Source organism: Pseudophryne corroboree, chromosome 1 (assembly GCF_028390025.1).
Source record: "Pseudophryne corroboree isolate aPseCor3 chromosome 1, aPseCor3.hap2, whole genome shotgun sequence".
Taxonomy (NCBI): Eukaryota; Metazoa; Chordata; class Amphibia; order Anura; family Myobatrachidae; genus Pseudophryne; species Pseudophryne corroboree.
Genome location: NC_086444.1, coordinates 1,029,870,037 through 1,029,892,351, shown reverse-complemented (window position 1 = coordinate 1,029,892,351; position 22,315 = coordinate 1,029,870,037). Strand labels below are relative to the sequence as shown.

The 22,315-nt window shown below is 47.2% G+C and overlaps 1 protein-coding gene across 3 annotated transcripts in view; it reads right to left on the bottom strand.

Moving 5' to 3' along the window:
* Window positions 1-22,315, bottom strand: part of STOX2 (storkhead box 2) — a 248,373-nt gene that overhangs the window by 174,779 nt on the left and 51,279 nt on the right. The window contains exon 1 of one of the 3 annotated variants that reach the window (XM_063920707.1): window positions 134-408. The exons of the other annotated variants lie outside the window; for them this stretch is intronic. The gene's annotated coding sequence lies outside the window, so the exon portion shown is untranslated. Of the gene's footprint in view, window positions 1-133; window positions 409-22,315 lie in introns of those variants that run through there. 3 annotated transcript variants of the gene reach the window in all.

The following is a 22,315-nucleotide window of genomic DNA, read 5'->3' as shown; positions in this document are numbered from 1 at the left end:
CTCAGTACTAGACTGCTGCTAACAGACATCACAGGCTGCTCCCCCAGTCCTGGCAGGGACTCCCGCTATTTACAGCACCCCCTCAGCAGTGCGTCCTCCCTGGATGGTATACACTGCATGTGTCTGCACTCACCAGCTCCAGCTCCTCCGGACCTTGGCGACGGGATCCTCTTGACTGTGCAGCGCAGCGTGAGGTTGGCCCGCTACACCCGCCGTTCTCCTCTCTGAACGGGGTTGCGCTGGCTGCTGGCTAAGCCCTGCCCACTGCATGCGTGGGCATGGTTATAAACTGCCAGGGCCCACCAGTGAATACCCCGGAGCCCTGGCAGGCCAGTAGGAACCTGCTGGGAAACCATGCTAGACGCTGACAGCGCCGCTGCCTGTGTCTAGAAGCAGCTGCGGAATACAGCAGATTTGCAGAGCGGGGAGAGCTCCTCCCTGCTTTGCAGACTCGTTGAGCAGTATACAGAGTGCTCCGCTGCAGCGGGTGGCGCCATGTAAGGCATGGATTGTGGATCCGCGTGAACGGCGCCTCTCTCATGTTTGGGGGGAGCAAGCTGCCCCCTTGCCCCCCCCCATTCCGACGCCCCTGTGTACCGCCAATAAAAAAAGGTACTGACTTGCACATCTTTCAGAGCAAAACTGATATCCATCACAATTACACCCGAAACAGCATACACTACAAAAAGCAGTAACAGGAAAAACCACTAACACTGCACCATCTGACATACTGTAGAAACAGAATTTTGACGGCAGATAAGAACCACTTTGCCCACCTAGTCTGCCTAACCTTATTGCTACCTCATACCGTATTAGATCCTTATTTTTAGATCTGTATATTTGCAAGGCTATATATATATATATATATATATATATATATATATATATAAAAATAAAAGTTTCTATCATGTCCTCCTTTCCCTTCTCAAAACTAATATGAAATTGTCAACACAAATCCCACTTGTATCAAATACCTAATGCAAATATCGTTCTCACTGACATATGCGAAAATACTGTAAATATAACTACTGTGCCAATTTATACTGCACAAAATAAAAAGAAGAAAATATCGTAAAAAATCAGGGATTCTGAAAGATCAAACTAAAGACTGAAACATACTAGAAGATTGAAAAGTTGTGAAAGACGAACAATGCGGAAGATGAGCAATTTCCCTTGAACTCCCTGACAAACGTGATTGAGTGTACACACTGAGCGATTTTACAAACAATCTGAACGACAAACTCTCTGCTCGGATTGAGCTGCATGCATGGACGACTGACGACCCGCTTCAAACGAGCACGGGTGCATGCATCGTTCGCTGTGTACACACTAGACAATTTGATTGATAGATCTTTCAAATCCGTCGTTATGGGCCTTTAGTTTTCTGCCAGAAAATAATTCTAAATAAATAATTTCAAATGTCCACACATATTTTAGTTGTTATGTATGTGCATTTGTACATCCGGGGGTGGTTTTCATTGCTGTAAAGGGAGATATGGAATTAGCAAAAACATTTTCTTCAAACTACACACAGCATTCACATGATAAAATTAAACCTTTCTAAACTGCAGAAAATGATCTAGAATTATATCACGTACTCAAAGATGATATGGGGGAATTTTGACAGATCAAATGATTGGTAAGGTTTATGCAGAAACAATCTTGTGCATGCACACTTACTAATGCAGCACCCGACATGTCTGGCCACAGGAAGCGCTAGTGACATCAATGTCGTCACTTTGTGAGGTCGGCATAGAGGTAGATGCACCAATACAGTATATCTGCGGTGCTGTTGGACCGACTGGATATCACTGTGAAATGCAGTACATAGACATATCGGCTGTATACACAAGTCAATGGTCCACCCGACATACTATAGTGTTCAACGGATATAGGAACGATATATTGCAATTATGTACCCAGCATTAGGTATAGATACTTAAGCTATGCTAGAAGAGTCCTTGTCAAAAACACATTTGATGTAATCCTAAGTAGTGTACCCAACATGGCTGCCTCACCTGGTACCTTGTGTGGGTGGAATGGACAACCCGTGGAAGTTATTGCCTATTCACACAGAGTATATACAGTATCTTACTACACATGTCAACTGTTCCCATATATGCCTTGGGTCCTTGTATGGCTTATCTCCCACAGTGTAACCTTTGTAGTGCACCCATCATGGCTGCCTCACCTGGTATGCTCGTGGATGGGATGGAAAATGCATGGCTCTGATAGTTATGTGGGACCCTACTCCAAGCGATAGGATGCTACAACCACCCATTTTGTGTAATCTCTTCTAGGCAAGACCTATTCCACCCAGGGTAATCCTACGTAGTGCGTCCAACGGGGCTGCCTCACCTGGTACCTTTTGGGGATGGAATACATAACCCATGGAAGTTATTACCCAGAACCAACCCTGCATTATCCCTATTCTCCATGTTTTTTTTTTTTTTTTTTTTTTTTTTTTTTTTGGGGGGGGGGGGGGGGGGGGCAGTTACTTTTCTTCTCGCTGTAATACTAAATTGTTTGTGACATGTACTTTGTTTTTGATGTCTGTAAAGCACCATGAGTCTTATGGGAGAAAGAGCGCTATATACATAAAATAAGATTTCTCTGACGTCCTAAGTGGATGCTGGGGACTCCGTCAGGACCATGGGCAATAGCGGCTCCGCAGGAGACAGGGCACAAAAGTAAAAGCTTTAGGATCAGGTGGTGTGCACTGGCTCCTCCCCCTATGACCCTCCTCCAAGCCTCAGTTAGGTTTTTGTGCCCGGCCGAGAAGGGTGCAATCTAGGTGGCTCTCCTAAAGAGCTGCTTAGAGTAAAAGTGCAGCACACAGCGCCATTTTCCTACACAGCTCCGCTGCTAGGAAGGCTCCCAGGCTCTCCCCTGCACTGCACTACAGAAACAGGGTTAAAACAGAGAGGGGGGGCACTTATTTGGCGATATTATTATATATTAAGATGCTATAAGGGTAAACACTTATATAAGGTTGTCCCTGTATAATATAGCGTTTTGGTGTGTGCTGGCAAACTCTCCCTCTGTCTCCCCAAAGGGCTAGTGGGGTCCTGTCCTCTATCAGAGCATTCCCTGTGTGTGTGCTGTGTGTCGGTACGTGTGTGTCGACATGTATGAGGACGATGTTGGTGAGGAGGCGGAGCAATTGCCTGTAATGGTGATGTCACTCTCTAGGGAGTCGACACCGGAATGGATGGCTTATTTAGGGAATTACGTGATAATGTCAACACGCTGCAAGGTCGGTTGTCGACATGAGACGGCCGGCAAACCAATTAGTACCTGTCCAGGCGTCTCAAACACCGTCAGGGGCTTTAAAACGCCCATTTACCTCAGTCGGTCGACACAGACACTGACTCCAGTGTCGACGGTGAAGAAACAAACGTATTTTCCATTTGGGCCACACGTTACATGTTAAGGGCAATGAAGGAGGTGTTACATATTTCTGATACTACAAGTACCACAAAAGAGGGTATTATGTGGGGTGTGAAAAAACTACCTGTAGTTTTTCCTGAATCAGATAAATTAAATTAAGTGTGTGATGATGCGTGGGTTTCCCCCGATAGAAAATTATTGGCGTTATACCCTTTCCCGCCAGAAGTTAGGGCGCGTTGGGAAACACCCCTTAGGGTGGATAAGGCGCTCACACGCTTATCAAAACAAGTGGCGTTACCGTCTCCAGATACGGCCGCCCTCAAGGAGCCAGCTGATAGGAGGCTGGAAAATATCCTAAAAAGTATATACACACATACTGGTGTTATACTGCGACCAGCGATCGCCTCAGCCTGGATGTGCAGCGCTGGGGTGGCTTGGTCGGATTCCCTGACTGAAAATATTGATACCCTTGACAGGGACAGTATTTTATTGACTATAGAGCATTTAAAGGATGCATTTCTATATATGCGAGATGCACAGAGGGATATTTGCACTCTGGCATCAAGAGTAAGTGCGATGTCCATATCTGCCAGAAGATGTTTATGGACACGACAGTGGTCAGGTGATGCAGATTCCAAACGGCACATGGAAGTATTGCCGTATAAAGGGGAGGAGTTATTTGGGGTCGGTCCATCGGACCTGGTGGCCACGGCAACAGCTGGAAAATCCACCTTTTTTACCCCAAGTCACATCTCAGCAGAAAAAGACACCATCTTTTCAGCCTCAGTCCTTTCGTCCCCATAAGGGCAAGCAGGCAAAAGGCCAGTCATATCTGCCCAGGGATAGAGGAAAGGGAAGAAGACTGCAGCAGGCAGCCCATTCCCAGGAACAGAAGCCCCCCACCGCTTTTGCCAAGTCCTCAGCATGACGCTGGGGCCGTACAAGCGGACTCAGGTGCGGTGGGGGGTCGTCTCAAGAGTTTCAGCGCGCAGTGGGCTCACTCGCAAGTGGACCCCTGGATCCTACAAGTAGTATCCCAGGGGTACAGATTGGAAATTCGAGACGTCTCCCCCTCGCTGGTTCCTGAAGTCTGCTTTACCAACGTCTCCCTCCGACAGGGAGGCAGTATTGGAAACAATTCACAAGCTGTATTCCCAGCAGGTGATAATCAAAGTACCCCTCCTACAACAAGGAAAGGGGTATTATTCCACACTATATTGTGGTACTGAAGCCAGACGGCTCGGTGAGACCTATTCTAAATCTGAAATATTTGAACATTTACATCGGGAAGTCTTCCACATGATTGTGAACCGTTGGGAAAGACCAAAGGTGGACATGATGGCGTCCCGCCTGAACAAAAAAACTGGACAGGTATTGCACCAGGTCAAGAGACCCTCAGGCAATAGCTGTGGACGTTCTGGTAACACCGTGGGTGTACCAGTCGGTGTATGTGTTCCCTCCTCTGCTTCTCATACCTAAGGTACTGAGAATTATAAGACGTAGAGGAGTAAGAACTATACTCGTGGCTCCGGATTGGCCAAGAAGGACTTGGTACCCGGAACTTCAAGAGATGCTCACAGAGGACTCATGGCCTCTGCCGCTAAGAAGGGACTTGCTTCAGCAAGTACCATGTCTGTTCCAAGACTTACCGCGGCTGCGTTTGACGGCATGGCGGTTGAACGCCGGATCCTAAGGGAAAAAGGCATTCCGGAAGAGGTCATTCCTACCCTGGTCAAAGCCAGGAAGGAGGTGATCGCACAACATTATCACCACATGTGGCGAAAATATGTTGCGTGGTGTGAGGCCAGGAAGGCCCCACGAAGAAATTTCAACTCGGTCGATTCCTGCATTTCCTGCAAACAGGAGTGTCTATGGGCCTCAAATTGGGGTCCATTAAGGTTCAAATTTCGGCCCTGTCGATTTTCTTCCAGAAAGAATTGGCTTCAGTTCCTGAAGTCCAGAAGTTTGTCAAGGGAGTACTGCATATACAACCCCCTTTTGTGCCTCCAGTGGCACTGTGGGATCTCAACGTAGTTCTGGGATTCCTCAAATCACATTGGTTTAAACCGCTCAAATCTGTGGATTTGAAATATCTCACATGGAAAGTGACCATGATGTTGGCCCTGGCCTCGGCCAGGCGAGTGTCAGAATTGGCGGCTTTGTCTCACAAAAGCACATATCTGATTGTCCATTCGGACAGGGCAGAGCTGCGGACTCGTCCCCAGTTTCTCCCTAAGGTGGTGTCAGCGTTTCACCTGAACCAGCTTATTGTGGTACCTGCGGCTACTAGGGACTTGGAGGACTCCAAGTTGCTAGATGTTGTCAGGGCCCTGAAAATATAGGTTTCCAGGACGGCTGGAGTCAGGAAAACCTGACTTGCTGTTATCCTGTATGCACCCAACAAACTGGGTGCTCTTGCTTCTAAGCAGACGATTGCTAGTTGGATGTGTAGTACAATCCAGCTTGCACATTCTGTGGCAGGCCTGCCACAGCCAAAATATGTAAATGCCCATTCCACAAGGAAGGTGGGCTCATCTTGGGCGGCTGCCCGAGGGGTCTCGGCTTTACAACTTTGCCGAGCTGCTACTTGGTCAGGGGCACACCCTGGCTGAGGAGGACCTGGAGTTCTCTCACTCGGTGCTGCAGAGTCATCCGCACTCTCCCGCCCGTTTGGGAGCTTTGGTATAATCCCCATGGTCCTAACGGAGTCCCCAGCATCCACTTAGGACGTCAGAGAAAATAAGAATTTACTTACCGATAATTCTATTTCTCGTAGTCCGTAGTGGATGCTGGGCGCCCATCCCAAGTGCGGATTGTCTGCAATACTTGTACATAGTTATTGTTACAAAAATCGGGTTATTACTGTTGTGAGCCATCTTTTCAGAGGCTCCGCTGTTACCATGCTGTTAACTGGGTTCAGATCACAGGTTGTACAGTGTGATTGGTGTGGCTGGTATGAGTCTTACCCGGGATTCAAAATCCTTCCTTATTGTGTACGCTCGTCCGGGCACAGTATCCTAACTGAGGCTTGGAGGAGGGTCATAGGGGGAGGAGCCAGTGCACACCACCTGATCCTAAAGCTTTTACTTTTGTGCCCTGTCTCCTGCGGAGCCGCTATTCCCCATGGTCCTGACGGAGTCCCCAGCATCCACTACGGACTACGAGAAATAGAATTATCGGTAAGTAAATTCTTATTTTTACTTACCGGTAAATCTATTTCTCGTAGTCCGTAGAGGATGCTGGGACTCCGTAAGGACCATGGGGAATAGACAGGCTCTGCAGGAGATAGGGCACTTTAAGAAAGCTTTGGATTCTGGGTGTGCACTGGCTCCTCCTCCAGAACTCAGTTAGGGAAACTGTGCCCAGAGAAGATGGACAGTACGAGGAAGGATTTTTGTAAATCTAAGGGCAAGATCCATACCAGCCACACCAATCACACCGTATAACTTGTGATAAACTACCCAGTTAACAGTATGAACAACAACATAGCCTCGGTTCAACCGATAAACTATAACATAACCCTTATGTAAGCAATAACTATATACAAGTCTTGCAGAAGAAGTCCGCACTTGGGACGGGCGCCCAGCATCCTCTACGGACTACGAGAAATAGATTTACCGGTAAGTAAAATCTTATTTTCTCTAACGTCCTTGAGGATGCTGGGACTCCGTAAGGACCATGGGGATTATACCAAAGCTCCCAAACGGGCGGGAGAGTGCGGATGACTCTGCAGCACCGAATTGAGCAAACAGGAGGTCCTCCTCAGCCAGGGTATCAAACTAACAGAACTTTGCAAAGGTATTTGACCCCGACCAAGTAGCAGCTCGGCACAGCTGTAGTGCCGAGACCCCTCGGGCAGCCGCCCAAGAAGAGCCCACCTTCCTAGTGGAATGGGCCTAAACCGATTTAGGTAACGGCAATCCTGCCGTAGAATGCGCCAGCTGAATCGTGTTACAGATCCAGCGAGCAATAGTCTACTTTGAAGCAGGGCCGCCAACCTTGTTGGCTGTATCCAGGACAAACAGTGCTTCTGTTTTGCAGATCCTAGCCGTTCTGGCCACGTAAATTTTCAAAGCCCTGACCACATCAAGGGACTCTGAATCCTCCAAGTCACGCGTAGCCACAGGCACGACAATAGGTTGGTTCATATGAAAGGATGAGACCACCTTTGGCAAGAATTGAGGACGGGTCCGCAATTTCGCTTTATCCATATGGACAATCAGATAGGGCTTTTAGTGAGAAAAGCCTCCAATTCTGAAATTCGCCTAGCCGAAGCCAAGGCTAACAACATGACCACCTTCCAGGTGAAATATTTCAACACCACTGACTTAAGTGGTTCAAACCAATGTGACTTAAGGAACCGTAACACCACGTTAAGGTCCCAAGGCGCCACCGGCGGTACAAAAGGAGGCTAAAAATGCAGTACTCCCTACACAAACGTTTGTACTTCAGGAAGAGAAGCCAATTCTTTTTAGAAGAAAATGGATAAGGCCGAAATTTGAACCTTTATCGATCCTAATTTCAGGCCTAAGTTCGCTCCAGTTTGAAGGAAGTGAAGCAGACGGCCCAAAAGGAATTCCTCCGTAGGAGCATTCCTGGCCTCACATCAGGAAACATATTTTCGCCATATTCAGTGATAATGTTTCAATGTCACTTCCTTCCTAGCCTTAATTAGGGTAGGAATGACCTCCTCCGGAATACCCATTACCGCTAGGATCCTGCGTTGAACCGCCATGCCGTCAAACGCAGCCGTAGTAAGTCTTGGAACAGACAGGGCCCCTGCTGCAGCATGTCCTGTCTTAGAGGAAGAGGCCACGGATTCTCTGTGAGCATTTCCTGCAGATCTGGATACCAGGTCCTCCGTGTCCAATCTGGAACAATGAGAATTGGTCTCACTCCTCTTTTTCTTATTATCCTCAACACCATGCGTATGAGAGGAAGAGGAGTAAACACAGAGACCGACCGGAACACCCACGGTGTCACTAGGGCGTCCACAGCTTACTGTCTGATGGTCTCCTGACCTGGCGCAATAGCTCTGCGGCTTTGTGTTGAGGCGGGACGCCATCATGTCTATCAGTGGCAGTCTCCACCGAATTGCAATCTGTGCTAAGACTTCCTGATGAAGTCCCCACTCTCCAGGACGTAGGTCGTGTCCGCTGAGGAAGTCTGCTTCCCAGTCGTCCACTCCCGTAATGAACACTGCTGACAGTGCGCTTACATGATTCTCCGCCCAGCGAAGAATTCTGGTGGCTTCCGCCATCGCCACTCTGCTCCTTGTGCCGCCTTGGCGGTTTACATGAGCTACTGCGGTGACGTCTGACTGGATCAGAACCGGTTGGTCGCGAAGTAGGGTCTCCGCCTGATGTAGGGCGTTGTATATGGCCCTTAGTTCCAAGAAGTGAAGACAAGTCTCTTGACTTGACCAAAGACTTTGGACATTTTATTTTTCCCTGTGTGACTGCTCCCCAACCTCGGAGGCTCGCGTCCGTGGTCACCAGGATCCAGTCCTGAATGTCGAACCTGCGGCCCTATAGAAGGTGAGCACCTTGCAGCCACCACAGGAGAGATACCCTGGCCCTGGGGGAGAGGGTGATCAACTGATGAATCTGTAGATGTGACCCGGACCACTTGTCCAGTAGGTCCCATTTGAAAGACCTCGCATGGAACCTGCTGAAGGGTTGCCTGCTGTAAGGGTTGCCTGCATGGAACCTGCTGCCCCCCCATGCGCCCTGCACCCTTACAGTGACCGGAGTATGTGAGGTGTATGGGAGCAATGACGCACAGCTGCGGTGCTGTGCGTTACCTCAGTGAAGCTCTGAAGGCTTCTGCCGCCTGAGACGTCTTCTGACTTCGTTTCTTCTGGCTCTGTGAGGAGAACGGCGGTGCGGCTCTGGGGGTGGACGCCCAGTAAGAACCTGTGTTCACCCCCCCAGTAGCCAAGGAAGCAGAGCCTATCTTAGACAAGAAGGTCTGCCCCTCTCTCCTCAGTCCCTCGATGCAGGGAGCCTGTTGCCAGCAGTGCTCCCTGTAAAAATGTAGAAAAAATCCAAACAAAAATGCTTTCTAGGCAGAGAACTCAGGGAGCTCCCTGCAGTGCACCCATTTCCCTCTGGGCACAGTGTAAAACTGAGGTCTGGAGGAGGGGCATAGAGGGAGGAGCCAGTGCACACCCAGAATCCAAAGCTTTCTCAAAGTGCCCTATCTCCTGCGGAGCCCGTCTATTCCCCATGGTCCTTACGGAGTCCCAGCATCCTCAAGGACGTTAGAGAAATTATTATTATTTCCTTTTATGACACCAGGTGGGAGAATTACTTATAATACATGAGTCATTATATACTGTATATGTATCGGGTATTCACTATCTGGATACCCAAAAACTGGAATATTTCGGGCTTGTGGTGACGTCACTGTAGTCCATAGCCAATCACAGACAGATGGAGGAGTGGCTTTGCAGCTATTCCCTCAACGTCACTACTACTGCTACTACAAGGGCAAACACTGACAATATCGCTCATGGTACATATCGTCTAGTGTGTACCCAGATTTACAAAGAGAGGAGTCTTAAGAGCTTGTATAAAAGTGTTGATTCTGGTAGAAAGTCTGATAGGGCTAGGGACTGTGGGGTAGATTTATTAAGCTCGGTGAAGTGATAAAATGGAAAGTGATAACGCTCCAGCCAGTAAGCTCCTAACTGTCATTTTTCGAACACAGCCTGTGATATGGCAGTTAGGATCTGATTGGCTGGTCCTTTATCACCTTCTACTTTATCACTTCACAGAGCTTGCTTGATAAATCTGCCACTCAGTTCTAGAGCAGTGTGTCATCATGGGCGGGATGTACTAATGTACATCGCCGCCCTGCGCCACGATGCTGATCGCATATGTACTAACATATGCGATCAGCATTGCGGAGGACAGCTCTTCCGATAAGAGCTGTCCTCTGCGATGCGCAGCCTGACTTCCGGGATTCGGCCCCAGGAGTCAGTCTGCGCATGCGCGGGGTGACCGCAGGGCATGCTGGGAGGGATCCGATCGGATCCCTCACACAGCGCCGCGGAGAGAAGCCCATAGGCTTCTATGGACGTACGCCAGCTAAAGCTGGCGTACCTCACCGCGGCCGGGGGTTAGTACATCAGGAAAATGCGGTAAACAGGGAGTTTACCGCATTTTCCGCTTAGTACATCCCGCCCATGAGATATCTTGGTTGCAGGAGTGAGAGAGGACCAGAGCACAGGTAAGGTAACGGTCACTGGAGGAGCAGAGGGAGCGGGAGGATTGTGGACAGAAATGACATTAGAGATGTAGGAGGTAGTGGAGTGATGAAGTTCTTTACATGTGAGGGAGAGAACTGTATTCTCAGATGGAAGAAGAGTAGTTGGCAAAGAAGTGAGGTTGATACAGACTGGCGGGAGATGTACTGTAAATGAGATGGCAACCATATTAAGGTGAGAGGAAGGCCAGACAGAAGGAGGTTACAGTAGTCCAGGCAAGAAATGACAAGTGCATGAGAGTTATTTGTAACTATTCAAGGAAAATTAGAGGCAGCCCTTTACCCTCTTCAGCTACTAAATACCACTGGTGCAAGTTTTGATGGTTTGGCCAATGGTGTGTTTAAAGATGCACCAATCTGTATTTTAGCACATATGGATGCAGACAGTGGGTGTCTCAGTCCTTGCACATTCGGATGCAGGGATGTACACCATGGAAGGACTCTAACATTTGCATAATGTCACAGACGGGCAACTGCCAATAGACGAAGCCGTGGCCGTTCCGTCGCCCACTTCTGAATCAGCCCCATGGTGTTCCAAGTACGTGGAATGCATGTATTCCAACAAACTAATAGTTTGTCATTTATAATGAATCAGTGAAGATAGTGGTCATCTGTTCTAAGTGCAAGAGATAACGTGTGAAAGTTTTTGTTTGGTTTTAGGCTTTATCAGTAGGTATACATACAGTATATAAAAGTTTATATAGTGTAAGACAGAGCTGGATTAAGGCTTCGGGGGGCCCGGAGTACTTAAGACAGGGAGGCCCTAAGATCTAATATATCATCTATTCCATAAATAGTAAAAACATTGCATATACTCTTAAAGTATGCATTCTTTTTACTATAGATTTTTTTAAATATCTTTCGTAATATAGAATCTTTGTAATCTCTCCCACTGGCCATTTTGCATATACTTGCCCTACTTGGATGGACCCAACTTCTGTCTCCAGTGAGGCTCAAACTCCCAGTTGCCTTGGTGACTAGAGCTGCGCAACCCGGTGGAGGACTTCCAGTGGGCTAAAGGTGGTGTGCCGGTAATGGTGGGAGTACTCTGTAAAGCTGGGGTAAGTGACGCTATTACGCTCTGTTGTTCTCTGTGGTTGTACCTTGATAAAGGGGCGTCTGGCCTTTAAACGGTGATATTATACACACGTTTTGTCTGCTATGGTTGTCCTGGAGTGCCATTTCGATAAATATGGATAATTTGAATTAAAAAAAATAAACAAATAAAATAAATATATATATATATATATATTATATATATATATATATATATATATATATATATATATATATATATATATATATAACGCAGTACCTAAACTTTAAATACTGTGCAGACAGCCTTACCTCTTTTTTACTCTGCTGGCAGGCTGCACATATATAAGAAAAGAGTATGAGTTACCTACTCTCTGTCTCCTCCAAGAAGCAAAACCCCTACGCTGGGCTGGGCGCAGGCTGACTCCACAAGCGGCGGTCCGTCCATAATACGCGTCTTCCTTGTTCCCTGCAGCATGACTGAGCCACAGGCTGCTGCGCCATAGATTATTAAATCCTGCCTTTACTCACTCCTTGTGGGCGGCGGCATTTTGTAATCCAGTGTGGACTCGGGAGCCAGGGGGAGCCGTCCAGGACAGGCATCACTCAGCTGCCCCTGCATGTGGCGCCGTTGGCGTTTGGCAATATAGTGGGGAGCCGGGACTGGGAGCGCAGCATAGAGATCTGGTCTGTGGATCCGATCTGAGGATATGACACCGGCGGGGGGCCCTTTTAAAAAGGCGCCCCCCCTAATCCAGCTCTGGAGTAAGATGACTATGTGCTAAATTGTTTGAGCATTCAAATAATAAAATACACATTCCACATAAATATATGTTTCAAGGCAATAAAAACGGTTGGTATTGGGGGGTGTGGCCTGGATGCTGAATGAGGAAGCTGGGCTTTACATGAGCTCCCAGGGACCTGGGAGATTATAACTAATAAAAAGCCTCCTCACCCATATAAATAAGCCCTAACTCCCTGGATCAGCACCCTACACCTGTGGAGCAGGCGGTGAGTCGGTGCCGCGGAATCGGGGAGCCGGTTTACTGGCTCCTGCGGATTGCGGCCCACTCGCTGCTTTGAAGCCGGGGCCTCGATTTCTATACATCCCCCGCCCGTGTGATCTGCCATACCGGAGCGCCTGTGGAGCCGGGCTGGTCCTTGTCCCCTCAGCAGACATCCTCACAGACTGCCCAGCGTTGGTCCCCGTCCGGCGGGACTCGTCTGCTGTCGGGTTTGAGACCGGAGACGCGCTGCAGGGTCCGGGCGGCGGCCATCTTGGGTGACGGAGGAAGAGAGGAGACTCGGCGGTGATCGGAGGAGGACGTGCGGAGGCCCCCGGCTTGCAGATCCGGCAGCACTGAGGTGACGGCGGCTCCCTCCCCTCCCCTCCCGTGAGCTTTACTCGCACACCCGTCCTCCGCTGCTGCGGATCAGACACTAGCCCGTCGGCGACCCCCCCCCCCCCTCTCCTGAAGTAGTGTGGCTCATTCAGCGGCGGCCCCCCCCCGTGTGCCTGGGGCCCTGCTGTAACTACAATAAGTACACTGGGGTGTAGGCTGCCCTGGGCTACAGGTTCTCCCCCCCCCTTCACCTGCAGGCTCACACTGAATACCGGGGGATCTTGTGAGGCCCCTGCCCTGCTACGAGTCCATCCACGGCTGTGGGTGGCTCGCTGGGCGGTGTAGTAGGTCTGCGCTGAGTCCTGCGACCCCCGGCCGTTAAGCCCCCGCAGCACTCTAACCTGCAGCGTTGAGGCCCTGGGGCGCGGATCAAGGATCAGGACGGGACCCGGCGAAAACAAGAGAGAGGCCGAGGGCGTGTGGCCTCCAGTCGTGGGGCTCCTGATTCGGCTCCTCACTGTGCAGTGCCATCATCTGAAGTAGGCGCACGTTCGTTGCCCGGGTCCTGCTGCGCGGCGGCTGGTCACTGGCTGGTCCGTGACCGAGCGGCCGTGCCCCCCCCTCCTCCTTTTTCCTTCTTCCGCCTAGCTGCCAGGATCGACATGAGTGGGGACTATCTACCTTACTCGACAATGCCGGCTGTGCCTCACACTTGATTACTACTTATTTTGCCCACTACCATATGAGGTTCATATGATATCTGCTTTACACTAAATCATTCTGCGACCAGGATGTGATTAGGGACTTACAACTCATAATACTTATAAAGTCTCTGGAAGTTGCTCCCAACCCATCCCGTGACCGTCTCAACAACCCTACTGGACCGATATTGCTACTGGACATCAATCAGCTTCTATCATTCCGCCATGTCGCAAAAGAACCGCAAAACACCTGCTCAAGCTAAGCCTAGTATCCTCCGAGCATGGGAGAAAGTAGGTGCTACACCACGAGGCTCCCCCTCTGTGGACCCCCAGTCGGATGCCGATGACGATTCTGCACCAAAGTCAGGTCTTACGACCCAAGATGTAGTGGCAATCGTCACTAAGACCATCCAAACGGAAATGAGATCAATCCTGACTGAATTTAGAACTGAACTAGCTGATCTCGGCACCCGCACAGATACCCTGGAACGTAAAGTGGATGAAGTCTGCCAGCACCAGGTGGTGGTCGAACAGGAGTTGGCGGAGATCCGGGCGGATATAGCCCAGCAAGAGGATCACTTAGAAGATATGGACAACCGGAACCGTCGGAACAATGTCCGGATCCGTAACATTCCGGAGAGCGTTCCTATGGAGACCCTCCCGACCTTTCTGGAAGGCCTGCTGCAAACCATGATCCCCGAAGTCCCAAAAGACTTCCTCCTTCTTGATAGAGCTCACCGAGCACTGCGCCCACGCCCACCACCATCTCAACCCCCAAGAGATGTCATCCTGCGGTTCCATTACTACAAAACGAAGGAGAAATTTATGACGGCGGCCCGGGATCATCAAACGGTTCTCTATTCTGGAGCCCAACTGCAGATATTCCAGGACTTAGCCCCCTCCACGCTTCGAAAACGCAAGGACCTGACCGTTATCACTAGAGTCCTTCGAGATAACTCCATCAAATATAAATGGGGTTTCCCGTTCCAGCTCCATGTCACGAAGGATGGCTCTCACCACTCGATAAAAACGCCCTCCCAGGGATTTGACTTCCTCAAAACCTTGGGCTTATTTGAGTCTCTTCCTGACGAGATCCGAAAGCAACTTCCTGTTGCCTCCCCTGGGAGGCCTGGGGCTCCTGCCCCCGAATGGTCTACTAAATGAACGAACGGAATTCCCTCATCGGATCAGTAGTTATATTGGATAATGTTTATAAACCCCTCCCATGTTTACTGTTATAGTGACTTACTGATATATTATTTCACATGCTAGGTCTCTGTGATTTGTCTAATTCAGTATTTGAAGTTATTTTATCTCATTCCTAAATGGGGTTGGGTGGCGACTCTGTCCTGGGAGTGGCTGGCCGCGCCCTTGGGGATGGACGGGCTATCCGCCTGGTCTGCTCCGGGGGACGGTTTGCCCCTCTGGACCTGGTTTGCCTATCCTACGGATATAGTTTTCTTGTTTTTTTTTTTTTTTCATGTTGCCCACAGCTTTTTTGAGTTCTCGATACATGCCCACCCACCTTGGCTCTCACTATAGAGAAATGGGCTATTTTGCAACTAATTATTTTCTTGATCTAATTAATATGTTACACTAGTATCTCATACTTCAGTTTATACAATATTATTTGCCACATTTGAGTTTAGCTGCTGGACCAATTGGACGCAGTCTGAGCCTCCTATGTCTCGGTTCAGAGTGGTCCCTCTTTCCTTTGCTGGTTTCGTGCCTTGAATTGGAAAGGCTAATCTGCTGTTAGAATCAAGGGGGCCACTCGGACGCCGACCCTGGAGGTAACGATTATAGATACTATTGTGGTCAAGTACCGCTATTGATCTATCTATACAAAGTGATAGGCCACATTGGTGTTATGCTTTAAGATGCTTTGGTTGACTCTATGTTATTAAGCACAGTAATTGTTCATACGATTGATGATAGTGGTATCCTTTCTTACTACTTACCCCAATTTACTGTCTGATCTGAAATTCCCGTTCCCCTTCTGCCCTGGTTCGCGGAATGTATTTCCTCCTCCTTACACCCTCCTATATGTTCCTCATCTTCCTTGTTATGTGTTACCATAGACATGATCCCACACCCCGAAGGGGCTGCCCGCTTGGTGCCCGCCCCCTCATTCCTAGACCCAACCCGTCTTTAGGAAAGGGTCTAGCCCTACAGTTCGTTTTCACGATCTCTTTTACCTGTTATTTCTCTCTTTACCTCCCCTCTTTCATACCCCAAGATCGACCATGTCCAGAGCTGCCCTTTTTATTGCGCTGTTCAGACCTTCAACCCCCATGACTTTGAAAGTTTTATCCATTAACGTCAATGGCCTTAATTCCCCGACCAAACGCTCCATGGCGCTTCAGTTTTTTACCAGACAAAAGGCGGATATCATATTCTTGCAGGAAACCCATTTTAAGACCCCTCACCCCTCCTTAAGCTCCAAACGCTATCCTCATGCCTTCTACTCCACAATGTCAACTAAACGCAGAGGCACTGCCATCTTGGTTCATCGTGACCTACCCTTTGTTGTCCAGGACACAATTCGTGATGACCATGGCAGATTTGTGATTCTTTCCGGCTCCCTTAATCAAACTCCCATTACTTTGGCATCGGTTTATGCTCCAAACATGCAACAGGGTTCCTTCTTTAGGACGTTTTCTGACCACCTCTCTAAATTCTCGAATCCATGGGTTATTGTGGCTGGTGATTGCAACGCTACAATGGATCCTCAAGCTGACAGATCCCGCCCAGGTGTTGGGCCCACTCCTCACACCAAATTATCTAAGCTCCTTCAGACCTGTGTTACCGCACATAATTTATATGATACTTGGAAAACACTTTACCCCTCTGCTAAGGGTTATACACACTACTCCCCACAACACGATATATACACTCGTATTGATTACGTTTTTGTAGATAGGGACTCCACCCAATCCCTGTTGGGAGCCCAGGTGATTCCGACCACCTGGTCTGACCATTATGCGATTTTGCTTGATCTTGCTTGTTCCCATAGACCTCAGACTTCCCGCAAGTGGCGCCTTAATGAGTCCCTATTTCTTAAGCCTGATAATGTGACTCGAATAGAGGAAGCGATTCATCACTTCCTAAATGATAACGTCTCCCCTGACATATCGCCCACAATACTATGGGAAGCTCACAAGGCGACATTGCGGGGGCTCCTTATTAGCCTTACGTCAACTCAGAGGAAGATTGAGTCTAAACGGATCGCGGACCTGGAGACTGAATTAACATCTATGACACTCCGTCATCAGCGCTTCCCCAAACGCAAATTGTATTTAAAGATACTCGCCCTGAAAGGGCAGCTATCCCAAATACTCACAAAGAAAACAATCAAATCATTATTGTGGATCCGCCAAAAATTCTATGAAAAGTCGGATAAGGCAGATACACTATTAGCCCGGCGACTGCGCGAGAAACGCACGCTCAACCGGATCCTGGCATTAAAATGTCCTGACGGGTCCACAACGAATGACCCTAAAGTGATGACTTCCCTCTTTCAGGAATATTATGCTTCCCTCTATAACCTCCCCTCTGAGGCCGCTACTAACCCACATTATATAACAAATATCCAACATTATCTTTCCTCTTGTCAACTACCGAAATTATCCGCAGCGGACCTTAAGTCACTCAATGACCCTATCACACACGAGGAAATTCTTCTCACAATCGGGCAGCTTCGTCGCTCCTCCGCACCGGGTCCGGACGGATATACTGCCATATATTATAAGAAATTTTCCCAAGCCCTTCTCCCTATGTTACATTCACTATTCAACTCACTGATGGAGGGGAACTCTCTCGATGCAGCGACCACCAGAGCCAATATTATAGTTATTGCCAAGCCTGATCGAGATTCTACGGAACTAAAAAACTATAGACCCATATCGTTATTAAACACAGACTTAAAGCTATTCGCTAAAATTCTGGCTAATCGACTCGCCCCTCATCTTCCCACACTGATACACCCAGATCAAGTAGGCTTTATCCCCAATCGACAGGCTGCTGATAATACTAGGCGCCTTATAGATCTCATACACCTCTCCCATCGGGATGCCACCCCAACTTTGGTGGTGGCTCTTGACGCGGAGAAAGCCTTTGATAGGGTAGCCTGGCCCTTCATACAGCATGCCCTACAGGCAGTGGGTATCCAAGGCCCATTTTATAATGCCATCACCTCGCTTTATGTTAATCCTTCAGCGTCAATTCTGGTTAATGGCCTTACCTCCTCGCCTCTGCCTATCAAAAATGGCACCCGACAGGGATGCCCACTCTCCCCCTTACTCTTTGCCCTAGTTATGGAACCACTGGCGGCGAAAATCCGTCTGAACCCCAATATCTCAGGTATTCGGGTGGACAATCATGAATATAAAATCGCACTGTATGCAGATGATGTCATCCTGACTTTAACTAACCCACACGTGTCCTTACAACAGCTCTTTCAGGAGATCCACACATATAGCTCCATTTCAAACTATAAACTTAATGCAGACAAAACAGAGATCCTAGATTTACATATCCCCCCACAGGATCTTAGTACTTTACGTTCCTCCTTTGCCTTTAAATGGCAAAATTCTAAACTTAAGTATTTAGGCATCTATCTAACCAAATCTTATTCATCGCTGTATGCTGCTAACTTCCCACGGCTGATATCTCAGTTTAAAACAGATCTTGCTGCCTGGAACAAATTCTTTATTTCCTGGTTTGGTCGCATAGCAGCAGTCAAAATGAATTTACTACCACGGATATTGTACTTGTGGCAAACCCTGCCTATTCACATCCCAGTCAAAATATTAAAGAATTTACAGCGAGATATATCTAGCTTTATATGGGCTGGGAAGAAACCCAGGGTTAAGATACGGCTATTACAACAACACCGCTCGGAAGGCGGACTGGGCGTACCAGACCTTACTCGATATTATCGAGCCGCACATCTGGCTTCATGTGTCCTATGGCACTCACCTCCAGCACAGAGAGTGTGGACATGCATTGAGGCACAGTCTCTCCGCATGTTCTCGCTCTCAACCCTACTATGGTGCCCAGCCCGCTCCCGACCCGCCTCTACCTTACTCTTGCCAACGGTGCGCTTTTCCTTGTCATTGTGGGATTTTTGCACTCGCTTTTATCAACTCCGATCCCACAACCCCTATCTAACTCCTCTATGGAACAACCCGCACTTCCCACCGGGTAATAATCACTCTGCATTCCATCATTGGACAATGCACAACATTCTCTTCCTTCAGGACATTACCCCTCTTTCCTCATTCCCATCATTTGAAAATTTGCAATCCCGCTACTCGCTTCCTCACTCTGTATTTTACCAATTTTTACAAATTAGACACTTCTACGGTACACTCCCTAAACCCACCAACCCCATCATAGCTACCCCTCTGGAAATATGGTGTTGTGGCTCTCGTTTAACGAAGGGACTCCTTTCACGCATATACCGAGTGCTACTGTCACACGATATCCCCCCCAAGGAGAGTCATGAGTTGGCGTGGGAGAGGGAGGTGGGGGAGACCTTAACCGTAGAGGAATGGGAGGACATTAGACAGGAAATTACCAAAAGCTCTATCTCAGTTCGTATAGCCGAAAACTCATATAAATTGTATTATCGCTGGTACTTGGTACCTACTAGATTACACTCTATTTATCCAACGTCCTCGGACGAGTGCTGGAGACTATGTGGTTCCAGGGGGACCTTGTTGCATGTTTGGTGGTCTTGTCCAACTATTCGCCAATATTGGAGACAAATTCATAAATTGATTATAGAAGTTACGCACTTAAACGTGCCAGATTCACCCTTTTACTCACTACTCTCCCGCCCCATTCCTGACACCTCGCGCCACCAACGGGCCCTAATCAAACACATCCTGAACACAGCCAAATGTCTAATAGCGTCTAATTGGAAATCTGTGGCCCCTCCAACTATGACCGCTACTATTAACGCAATTTGGTTCACATATAAGTTAGAGCGAATTACGGCTTCTATCCGAGACTCCCCACTCTCTTTCACTGAGACATGGACACCATGGACCTTGCATTTTAACGCTGAACCACCATTGACAACCATTTAACACCTAATACCTAGTGCCTCATTCTATATGTATGGTGCTGATTATTTGGGATATTAACTAGATCTTATCTGCATCTGGAATTTGCATACATCAATAGCTCGGACTGGTCGACCTTCCTATCTCTTCTTACCCCCCCTCTCCATACCCTCTGTTTCTTTCTTTCACCCTTTCTCTTAACCCTAATGGATAGTTGTAGCGTTTAGGTGATTTGTCTACATGGAGGCTAACGTGATAATTACTTATTGATATGTCTATTGAGTGCCCCCTCCTCCTGATTATAATATCTCATTCGCTCCTTATATGCCTCCTATTGTTACAACGTTGTATTTCTTTGTTTATATGCCTATATAATCAATAAAATGTTATTTAAAAAAAAAACAAAAAAAAACGGTTGGTATTATGCCTGATTGTGGAATCTTATGTCTAGGCCACTAATAATAACACTAGTAATTTCCTACTTCTTTACCTCTCTGGGATTCCAGAACTGTGACCGGAAAACCAGTCTCGGATTTCTCATGAGGCTGAAATTCTCATATTTCTGGTCTTTGCTCTACATCTGATATCAATCTGCACATGGACTTTTAACCATCATGAATATACTTATAAATATAAGAGAGTCTTACTCAATGGCTGGAAAAGTGGACTTTTATGTATAGTGAGTTACTGCTCTGTACGGTCAATGTTCTGCTTCTAGAATTTATGGTGTTCTGCAGGATCTGTGGGAAACTTTGTACAATAGACACATTACACAAATTATAGTAATACTCAGACCTTCTTTTAGTGCTGGTATTGTGGCAGAACAATTGCAAAAAGGAAGGTCATGTATCGGCAAGAAGCTCACAGAAAGATGCAATGCGTTTGTTAAAAGTCAAGTCAAACAGTTTGTTTAATGACTGAGACCGCAGAGAGAAGTTTGTTCTGTGTGGTGACTATATCTATCTATCTATCTATCTATCTATTTATAGTTCAGGAATAAAAGTCGAAGAATGCAATATTTATTATTTATTTTACTATATTTTTCATGGGTTAATAAAAAATGCAACTCTGTGGGGGGAAGTCAATTGTTATTGCACCCCTGCTTTCCCGTCTAAAGTGACAGGAGATCACGGAGCGATATTTAATTGCCCCCACTAATCGTTCTGATCATGCGCAAAGCACCTAAACCCGACTAAAGTAATGGTAGTGAGCTGAAATGCACTTGTCGCTCCCGTCCGCAGCAACAATAGAATACTGCTGGCGGGCACGATAGGAGGTGGATATTTGAATCTCGCCCTGTGACTGACATATGTCTGGAAAGTTTACATCTCATTCTACAAGTCAAGTGTACAATAAAAAAAACTGTACTTAAGCAACAGGGCAGCATTGTATAGGGTGGCAACTGATCCCCTTATAGCCAGTCATATTGTTTCCAGGGTACCGTACTACAAATTCTGTTTCTCATGGATAAAAGAAACCCCAACTAGCAACCAATTCCAGAACTACATAATGGGCCTAATTCAAGGTTGATTGCAAAATAACATTTCCCCTAATTGGCAAAACCATGTGCACTGCAGGGGAGGCAGATATAACATGCGCAGAGAGAGTTAGATTTGGGTGGGGTGTGTTCAAACTGAAATCTAAATTGCAGTGTAAAAATAAAGCAGCCAGTATTTACCTTGCACAGAAACAATCTAACCAACCCAAATCTAATCTAACTCTGTCTGCACGTTACATCTGCCCCACCTGCAATGCACATGGTTTTGCCCATTAGGGAAAAAATTTATTTTGTAATCAATGTTGAATTAGGCCCAATGTACATAAATGTTATAATACCTTGTTTTTATAACACATGGTAACATTAGATACCCACCAGCTTGTGGTATGAGCATATTTTGGCTCGTAAATGTTGAAATAATTGGATTCTGCTATAGCCAGATACCAAATTTTTGCATTAACACCCATATTATATATTATCTCCAAGTTTTTCAACTGACCTATATGCTACTAGGCCAGTCTGTCCCCATTATTTCTTTGCTTACTTTTTCATGAAAGCCCTTTCCCCATAATAAATTTACCATGTGGAACTCATTATAATTCTCCAGACTCAACATTCAAAAAAACATATATAGATCATATAATAAAAGTAACAGAAACTGTAGCTACTAAGCTGTTGGATATGCAAAAGCCTTGGAGAGTTCCCAGTTTAGTGTCAGTGAGGTGAACTGTACTCCGACCACCAAGTATGGGATTCAGTTTATTGCTGTCAACTGTTGGGAATAGGAAAAATCCAGCAGTCACATAACTGAAATAAAGGAACACTTAACATCAAAAACTGAAACGTTCAACTGAGAGTCACAGAGGTAAAATACATTGGCCCAAATGTATTAAGTCTTAAAAAAATAATAAACTGGAGAGAGATAAAGTACCAACCAAGCAGCTCCTAACTGGGATTTTTTTAAAACACATCTTGTAACATGGCAGTTAGGAAGCTGATTGGCTGGTA